This window comes from Callithrix jacchus, chromosome 6, assembly GCF_049354715.1.
Source record: "Callithrix jacchus isolate 240 chromosome 6, calJac240_pri, whole genome shotgun sequence".
Taxonomy (NCBI): domain Eukaryota; kingdom Metazoa; phylum Chordata; class Mammalia; order Primates; family Cebidae; genus Callithrix; species Callithrix jacchus.
The window spans coordinates 146,768,018-146,777,819 of record NC_133507.1 but is presented as its reverse complement, the minus strand read 5'-3'; the positions used below and the strand labels follow the sequence as shown (position 1 = coordinate 146,777,819).

General features: G+C 39.6%; 1 long non-coding RNA gene across 1 annotated transcript; it reads left to right on the top strand.

The window, feature by feature from the left end:
* Positions 1-1,228: 1,228 nt before the first annotated feature.
* Positions 1,229-1,975, top strand: LOC144576831 (uncharacterized). Its single transcript, XR_013519407.1, has 2 exons — positions 1,229-1,276; positions 1,551-1,975. It is a non-coding gene; the product is annotated as an uncharacterized LOC144576831 (long non-coding RNA).
* Positions 1,976-9,802: the final 7,827 nt, after the last annotated feature.

The following is a 9,802-nucleotide window of genomic DNA, read 5'->3' as shown; positions in this document are numbered from 1 at the left end:
GGAAGGGAGGAAGGAAGGAAGGAAGGAAGGAAGGAAGGAAGGAAGGAAGGAAGGAAGGAAGGAAGGAAGGAGAAAGAAAGAAAAAAAGAGAGAAAGAAGAAAAGAAAGAAAGAATACAATCAAAGTACTAAGAACCAGCCATGTTAATGGGATATGATGAGCAAATAAGTAGATAAGTCATGGTGAGGAGAGCCAGGCTTATGGAAAAACATGAAGAACAGACTATAGAGATGAACACAAACCAGGGGAGGTGGGTGATTTGAAGCTCAGGACATAATTAATTTCTCCAGAAACAGAACGGAGGTGTGCTTCCAAGCTGGTGAAAAACCCAAAGTAGGAGATCAACAGAAGGAATGCCTTTGGGAAATCAGAACTTGTCTTCAATACACAGATCATAACGTTGGACAGTAGGTCCTACTTCAGCTAGGAGGCTTCTTCCATGATTCTTACTGGGAAAAGAACCACATCCAAGATGTGGCTAACACAGAAAACACGGAGCAACAACCTGCCATACCCGAGAGGTCCTGATAGCATCCGCAGCATCACCAGAGGTTCTAGGGCCATAAACAAAAAGAAGGTGCAAATACAGAGGCTCTGCAGAGAAGCACCATTATCATTCATAATTACACACTTTACATGTTTCAAACCATCAAGGTATTGCAGCAAGGAAATTACACGGCTGAATTAAGAATTCCTCCAGAGGAGAATGAAGGTAATAAAGTCTATGTTGAATATAAACCCAAACCAATTAATTCTCCCAACGCTACTGCACAGATTATAAATTCTACCAGTGCAGTTCGAACCATCAAAATAAAACAACACTACAAACTTCTTTATTAGCACTAAAACAAGTCAGTCACAGGACAAACAGGCTGGCTTAACGTTTTGTGGCATGTCAGATAATATATTTTATTTACATTTGCATTCTGTTAATGCATGAAGCAAACCACTAATAACCAGCTCTCCAATGACCACTCTAAAAATTTCATGATTCTTGTTCCCCCAATATAAGTCAATCACAAAAGAGAAAAAAGAATCTCTAAGTTTTCATATAGGAGAATTGTTGCTACTCTGCTGAGGTTGGGAAATTTCTTCTGCTTTGGTAGAATATTTTCTCCCAACTTTTAGTTCAGAAGGTTTTTTGGTTTTTTGTTTTTCTTTTTTAGAAAAGCAAAAGGTGCTCTTTACCACTTTGGAAATTTTTAATTTTTTTTTATTTTTTTTACTCAGCAAACTGACGCAAGAACAGAAAACCAACCACCACATATTCTCACTCGTAAGTGGGTGTTGAACAATGAGAACACATGGACACAGGGAGGGGAACATCACACACGGGGGCCTGTCAGGGGGTGGGGAGGCGAGGGGAGGGATGGTAGCAGGTGGGAGGATTGGGGAGGGCTAACATTAGGAGAAATACCTAATGTGGATGACGGGGGGATGGATGCAGCAAACCACCGTAGCACATGTATACCTATGTAACAAAACTGTGCAATCTCTTCATGTATCCCAGAACTTAAAGTTCACACGGTTTTTGTGGATTCCATTACCAGGTACTGGAAAAAAAGCCTGCAACCTTGGGCCACACCACCCAGTATCATCCCTCCTAGCAGTTGGCTCAAGGATGGCGACGTGACCCAGAATAGCCAGAGGAGTGAATACTTGGACTTTCATAGGAACTGTAAGAAAAAGACAGTTCAACTGGACTTCTAATTGAAAGAGTGTGGTTAAGGAAGCTGTGGTCTTCTTTTGACTTCAGAGTCAGAATCTAACTGCAAAAAGAACAAGATGGAGAAAGGAGAGCTGAAAGATAGAGAGAAACACATCCGAAACCACACATGCTCCTGGATGTTTCAGTTACGCACGAGGCAATACATTTTCCTTTTAGTGCAATCCAATTTGAATTGGCTTTTCTGTCACTTGTATGAGAAAATATCTTAATTGAAACAGTATTCAATAAAGGTAAAGATTCCCAGAAGACCTGATGCCTGTTTATCTCATTTACATCGTACCTATTATATGCTAGACACGTCCTTGTTCTTGGGGTCTTACAGCCCAGCAAAGGAAAAGGCTCGTGCCATACAGAATAGACACCAACACAAGCCAAGGTGGGGTAAATGCCAAATGAAACATGCCAGCAGTGTGATGAGCACCAGGGATACAGGAAAGCACAACCTGGGGAGCTAGTAGCTCTGATACACCGGCACCCTCCCCATCAGAGCTGTGAAGGCTGCAAGCCCAATTGATGCCTTTACAATCCACGTGATCTTGCATTTGTTCTATTCGGGCGTAAGTAGAACAACTATTAACTGTATGTGCATTAGTATATGCACATGAATATGCATACAAATCCCACAACATGACAAGTAAGGCTAAATACATCTCAAACTTCTAAAATTAATCCAAAGCAAAAATAATAATAAAAGAAAGGAAAGAAAAAAACAATATATAGTAAGGCCCTGGACTTCATTTCCCTACTTCCTTAACTTCCACTGAACTTTTAACTATTAAACTTGGGAAAATGATTTTTATAACTTTCTCTTCTGAAATAATCATAGATTCAGAGGAAGTTGCAAAAAAAAAATAATGCTGACAGGTCCCAAGTCTCTCAGCCTCCCAAAATTACAATATCCTGCACAGCTACAGCAGGATGTCAAAACCAGGAAATGGATGTCGGCACAATCCACAGAGCTAATTCCAACTTTACCAGTATTACTTGTACTATTGTATAGCATGGGCTGTGATGTGTTTGTGCGTGTGTGTGTGTGTGTGTGTGTGTGTGTGTGTAGCTCTATGCAACTTTATCATCTGTGTAGATATAAAACACATAATTATTTCATCATCACAAAATTCCCTAGTGCTCTCCCTCTAATTCCTGCCAGCCACTAATGTCTTCTCAGTTCTCTGTAACTGTTCTCTGTCTCCACAGTTTTGTTCATTTCAGGAATGTCACACAAATGGAATCATACAGCACGTGCCCTTTGAAACTGACTTTTTGTACCCAGCATAACTCCATGAAATCCATCTAAGTTCCCACATGCAACACTGGCTTATCCCTCCCAATGGCTGAGCAGTGTGCCATGGTACAGGTGCACTCTGGCCTATTCAAGCATTCACCTACAGAAGGACACATGTGTTGCTTCCCATTTGGGATTACTATGAATAAAGCTGCTATGAACATTCATGTACATGTTCTTTGTGAAAATAAATTTTTATTTCTTCAAGATAAATGCCCAAGAAGGCAACTGGTAAACAACTTTTAAAAGATTTAATTTTCAGTCACCTCACACATCCCAAAGAAACCTCACTATTCCCTGCCTCGGCATTCTTGGGCTTCAAAAGGCAATGCAAATGCTGGTCTCTGTAATCCTACAAGATGCAACATCCAAATGTTGGCTGAGCTGAGTGAGACAGCATGTTTTTCTGATTTTGAATTCAATAGATTGAACATTTTCTGAACCTGCTGCCTGGAAACAAGCAGCTGAGAGTAAAATGATCAGATCTCTGTCTCACACAGAGGAGCTTCAGGTGTCAACTAGGCTCACTTTAGAGGGTGGAACCGGGCACCAAGCTGTGATTTCGGCTTCACAGTCTAGTAAATTGTTCATAAGATTGCAGGCCAGTAACGTATTTTTGAAGTCTCTTACCCAAACCACTTTCCATTACTTGAATTCCCAAAATAAAGTATGGCGGGTACCTAGAAAATCTCAGTTCTTTTTTTGTCGGAGTGTTCCGTCTTTCCAAAATCATATTTGTTAGGAAAGGAGGCAAGTCACTGAGATGTGACTCAGTTGCTGAACCGTTAATGAATTTCCTCTAAGGTATGGTGGTATCAAGTCTGTTTCTTGTTCCACTAAGAGACAAAAAGAATGTCACTTGTATCCTAGGGAAAACACATTCAATGGGCTGAAAGCATAAGAAAAATGCATTTTTTGAAGTGCACATAGAGTTTCCAATTACTTTATTAAATTAGGCAAAGGTTTTCTCTCTCAATCCATGTTTTCCGTACTTGTATCTAAAGTTAAACACATACACAGTGGGGCCCTGGGTGAGAGCCTGTGCAGTGAGCCTTGTAGATTCAGACACATCTGCCCAAAGGCCCAAATCATGCCACGTACTAGATGGGAAGGAGAAAATGCAAATTCAGCCATTCATTCCACGAGTAATGATGGAACACTTATGATACACAGGCCCAGTGAAAAATGTACGTGATTCACAGTGGTGCACAGGACACATAAAACCTGACCTCTTGCAGATCAGATAGGGTTCCATGCAGCACGTTCAGGTATATGGTAGCAGAAGTACAAAATGCTTTGAGAGCATGAAGAAAGGGCACAAACCTGAGCTGGGCAGTTGAGATGCCTTTCTTTGACAACTGAGAGTCATCTGACGTAGCTGCTGCACTGGGGGTGAGGAGGATTCTGAGCTGAAGGTGGAAAGAAAGCAGGAACCAGAGCATGGGTGGTCTGTCAGAGTTCCTTCTTCAACCTGAGCACAACTGACAGTGCTGACAGTCAGGAAAGTTTTCCTTTCTCTCTCTCTTTCTTTCTTTCCTTCCTTCTTTCTTTCTCTTTTTCTTTCTTCCTTCTTTTTCTTTCTTTTCTCTTTTTTCTTTTTCTTTCTCCCTTTTTTCCTTCCTCGCTTTCTTATCTTTTTCTTTCTCTCTTTCATGTTCTTTGTGAAAGAAAACCAGTTTCCTTAAATCTAAATATCTTTCAACGTAAAGTATCTTTAGTGTTTTATAAAAATAAAACATATTTACTGAAAAAACCCAAACAGAATAAAATATTGTTAGATTGTTTAGGTTAAAAAACAACTTGTTAAAGGATGGGAAAAATAATCCATTGGGCAAATACTTTCAAGGGAAAGCCCCTTGGGACTCTGTACTGGTGCTGAACTCTGCATGAACTTCTGTGCCCCATATCTACTTCCCTTCCCTTGCTTCCACATCACAACTTCCTGTCCACCCCACTTCGGCTCCCACAGCACAGATCCCTCCACCTCTCAGAATCAATAGCTCCTTTCAGTGCATTCTCAAAGCACTTTACACATTGCTATGTTTTGTCTTGCTATGTCTGTCTTTACAGGTAGGCTGAGCTCTTTGAGGGGAGATTTATGTATGTATCAGTTCTGGACCTTCCTTTAAGCATTCATTCATTCATTCACTTAACAAATATTTATTGTGAGCCTACCATGTGCCCAAAAATGGTCTAGGTTGAGCAGATGTATCAATGAGCAAAGCAGTCAGTGTTAATGGTCCTCTTGGGGTCTACATTATACGCAGCACACAGTTGGTTGCCAGAAGCCTCAATTTGGTATCTTGGCTTCCAAGAAAAAAGTGAAGAGGGAATTCCAGATGTCTGCCACTACTAAGAGAAAATTTTTTGAAGAAGTTTGTGTCTATAGACCAGTATTGTACTCAGTCTAGACAAAGACATTCTAAAAGCTGACTTGGGCTGTCTTGTAAAGAAACAATTCTAATATCTCCCCCTTTTCTCTCAGCTTCTCCCTTGGTGGTCATCCACCCTGAAAAAGTGATCATCCACTCTTCAAAATGCACATCCACTTTGCTGGATCTGGGGCTAAGTTGGAAAGTGGTGCTATTGACACTCATTCCCTCAGCTGTAAACCCTCCTCTCTTCCTCTCCAAAGAACCAAGAGCCTATGTTGCCACATGGGTTTGGAAAGCTGTATGATTCTTATCACCCTGCCAGTTTGGGGAACCCTGCCTTCACCAGAAGTTTCTGCTAAGGATATTTATCTGAAGCACGGGCAAGTTTAAAACATTTCAGAGAAGAGAAATTTTTAGAGCTTGTGCTCCACGTATTAAATTTTCGAAGTGACAGCACAGTAGAAAGTGCAGATTTATATTTAGAAAAATATCAGTGATTGTCGCTCCAGTTTCTGCCACTTGCAGGTTGTATGCACCTTGACCAAATGTAAGCATTTACACCTATTTACTGGATCATACTCTATGCCAATCGCCAGCCTCCATGAGTTCATGGTTCAGAAAGAAAGACAGAAAGTCAGCAACTATTGCTGCAAAGCATTAGAAATGCTAGCATGCAAGTATGTGATGGGTTTTAGGGTGCTCACAGGGCAATTTACTCCAATTGTAATCAAGGATGGCTTCCAGGGGAAAAAACAATAGCTCAGCTGGATCTCTTGAGCCTTCCTTTCATCATTGCGTGAAATGAAAATAAAAGCTTTTACTGCATAAGCTCATTGTGCAGGTTAAACACATTAACCTAACAGATTATTAACACCCAACAAGTGTTAAATGTCCTCCCTCTTTTTTTGTAGTTAAGGAATCCTAAAAACCATTAACGACAAGAAATACAGAGAACATGACATAACTTCTCCAAGCATAATGAAGTATAAAACAATTACAACTAATGTACCTTAAGCCTTTGTTCTAAATATAAAATGACATCTCCCCAGGTACTGTCTCCTCCACTGGGTCTTTATTTAATCTATGTCAAACTCCATCTCTGTGTTCTGGGTAATGCCTCACCCTATACCTAATACACCGTTGGATGGGACAAAATACATTTTATTTAAATTAAATTGATGCACACACACACACACACAATGTCGCTATTTGAAAGTCATTGCTAATCATTAATCTAATCAAGAATCCAGTGAGAAGTTTATATGCCTTCCATTTAATTATCCCAAGTTTATAATCCATGGTCAAGGAAATCCGGAGATTTCTTTTGCTGGTATAATCAGTAGCTAATGAAGATACAATATGAAAGCTTCCCGGTCTCCTTTCTTTTAACAGAGATGCCAGGCCATTTTTCTAGTTGATGACTATTAAGAAAAATCACTTAAAGGAATTAAAAATTTCTATTCACCTCTGATAGGCATACTGTATTTCATATTTAGAGCACTTAATATAATAACAATAGATCATCTTAGAAATTTGCATCATGAAAAACAAGAATAGATTTTAAAGTTGAAAAAAAAACTCTCGTCAAAAGAACAAAAGTCAATTTCTATGTAGAATTAGGCGGTTGATTTGTCATTTTTAAGTATTTGAAGTAGCTGACGATCTTAAGTAGTTGAGGATTGGGGGATTTGCCTGAAGTTTTTTGTGTTGTTTTTGGCTTCTATGTGGTGGCCATATTTGTAAGCTATTCCACTGGGGGCAAAAGAAACATGTTTTGTGACATTTTAAAGTGAAACTATTGCTGAGTTCATTCTAAAGTAAATTCACCTGGGATAAGTTTGAGCACAGCAGACTTGCAACAAACGCATTGAGTGTTAATGAGTATTGAACGGTAGAGCAGATGGGGACCTACAGACTCTAATCTAGAGACTGTTAAGGATGACCCTTAAGGATATATATTTATCCAGGACATATAAAAAGTTTCCAGTGTGTGTGTGTGTGTGTTCCATAAATTTTTTTAATTAGTTTCTAAATTTAAGTTTTGAATATTCTACATTCAAAAAGCCAGATTTATAGCTTTTCTTGAAAAAAGGAAAGGGTACATTTGGCAACACAGGGCTTACATTCCTGCACCATCACATTTAACTAGTGTTAAGTAGCAGCAACACCCTTTAAAAGGGTATGTGATTCCATCAACACACCTCTCCCTTCCCACACCTACTTTTCCTTTCTGCCCCAAGGCAATCTGGGTTTGCAAAACAGCACTATTCTCACACCCTCATGTTACAGCTAAAGAAATTTCTCCAGGGAAAACAGAGCAAATTAGTTCTAGTCATGATAATGCTGCATAATAAACAACCTCAAAGGCTCAACAGCATACAACAATGAGCATTTGTTTTTCTCACGTGTCTGGGGTTCAGCTGGGTTCAATTACTCTAGGCTAAGTTCCTCTGGGGTGGTTTGGCTCCTGGTCACTCATTCTCCTCCCAGCACCAGCAGATTAGCTGAGCAGCTTCTTCTCATGGCAACAACAGAAATGGAAAAGGGCAAGGGGAACACACAAGCCCTCTAAATGTCTAGGCTCATAACTAGCACACCATCACAACTGCCTTTTTCAAAGGAGCAAAGCAAGTCGGATGGCTGAACTGAAGTCAAGGTATGGGGAAATGTATGCTTCCCCTTTGCTGGGAGGAACTTCAAAATCATCCTATAGAAGGGTGTAAGTGTATAGTTAAATAATTAAAGCCAATAATCCAATCTACCACTAAAGAGCTATACAATCACACATTGCACAGCTTCCATTAAGTCCAACTTCACCCATTCACCTGTCATTTCTGCCCCAAAGTTATCTGATTTGGAGATCTAATCTCACCATAGAGACAAGGAAACGTGCAGAGCCCAACAGCATCAGCGCCCCAAGGAAAACCTGCATCCTAGCCCCATGTTCTTTGCTTCTCAGTTTGATGAAGTACTGTTCTCTTACCTGTGTGAAATAAGACCATTCCTCATAGCTTTTGCCAATGAAACTTCAGACTTCGAAAGAGTAATATTAAAGCTTGAATGGCAAAACAGACGTGGGCTACAAATCACTTATTAGAAGGCACTTTAAGTTCTCAAAGAAATCTGTTCCTTAATAATTCTCAGAATTTAATTGCGTTATATATAATAATATGGAAATACAGCACTAGAGATCTCTATTAGGGAAGAAAGAATGTTCCACAAATTAGGCAACATTATTTAGTCCAGGTTGGAAATCTCAGCAGCCTTCTCGATACTTTTAGAATTTTTATTTTCTTTGGTCTCTGCTTCTAATACTTGACACTTTTATAAAACACTGTACTCAAAAGCTAATAAATCATCAAGTCACTAATCAATGAAGAAAGGAGAAATAAAGCTTAGTAAATGAATTTTAACATATTAATTTGGAATATCATGCATAAATAAACATTGGGATTCCCTAATTCCTTACAAGGGAAGCTCCAGTCAAATGAATGGAAGTTCTTTTTTTTTTTTCCTAGACCAAGGATCCACCCAAAACCCTGTCTCCCGTCTTAGACTGCAGAGCCGGTTGAGCAGCACACTAAAGGCAGCAATCTGAAGGACCTTCAGCTCTGTTTCCCAAGCCCACAGTCAGCCCCAAACACCCAGCTCCTAATGTCTTTTCAGTACTCCACTTTTGTAGTTTTAGCTTTCCAGAGGTACTGTTGTCACACAGGCGAAGTCTACCTCCCACAACACAAAATGAAGATAGACAAATACAGAAATTAGAAACTTCAAACATGCCATCAGTTCAAGAGATCCAAAGTTCCCAAAGCCACCCTTAGTCTAAAAATTCACAATATAAACCTTCCCCAACTACACACACGCATGCACACATGCATGCACACGCACACACAATTGAAATCCATTCCTTCCTTTGAACTATGATTTTTCCCCAGGCTTATTTTGTTCTTGCAGAGAAGGAGGCTGTGGAGAAGAGAAGACAAATGGGAGTTTCTGTTTCTCCTTTGCTTCTTCCAAGTTCAGAGTAAACTGTTTTTTTTCTCTGAAATCTTTTCTATCTATAGTATAAATATTCACTGACATCTTTTCTGGTTCAAGTCTTTCCATTTTAGCCAACCAGTTGGACGATGCTATGATGCCCCCTTGCCCCTTACATCTTCATCTACTGTGAGTACTTTATGTTTATCATGACCCTTCCCCCAGGAAAGTGACGTGAATGGGGCATACAGAGTTCATCTGAAAACTGGATATTAAATAATTTCATAAAGAGTGTGTACCTCCATAAACTTCAACATATCCAGCAGGGATAGAAAATAGTATTTATAGATAAAGTACGTTGTTATGTACTTTATGGATTTAATATCACTCAAATCACATGAATATCCTAAAAGTTTAGATTTTCCTTTTGTA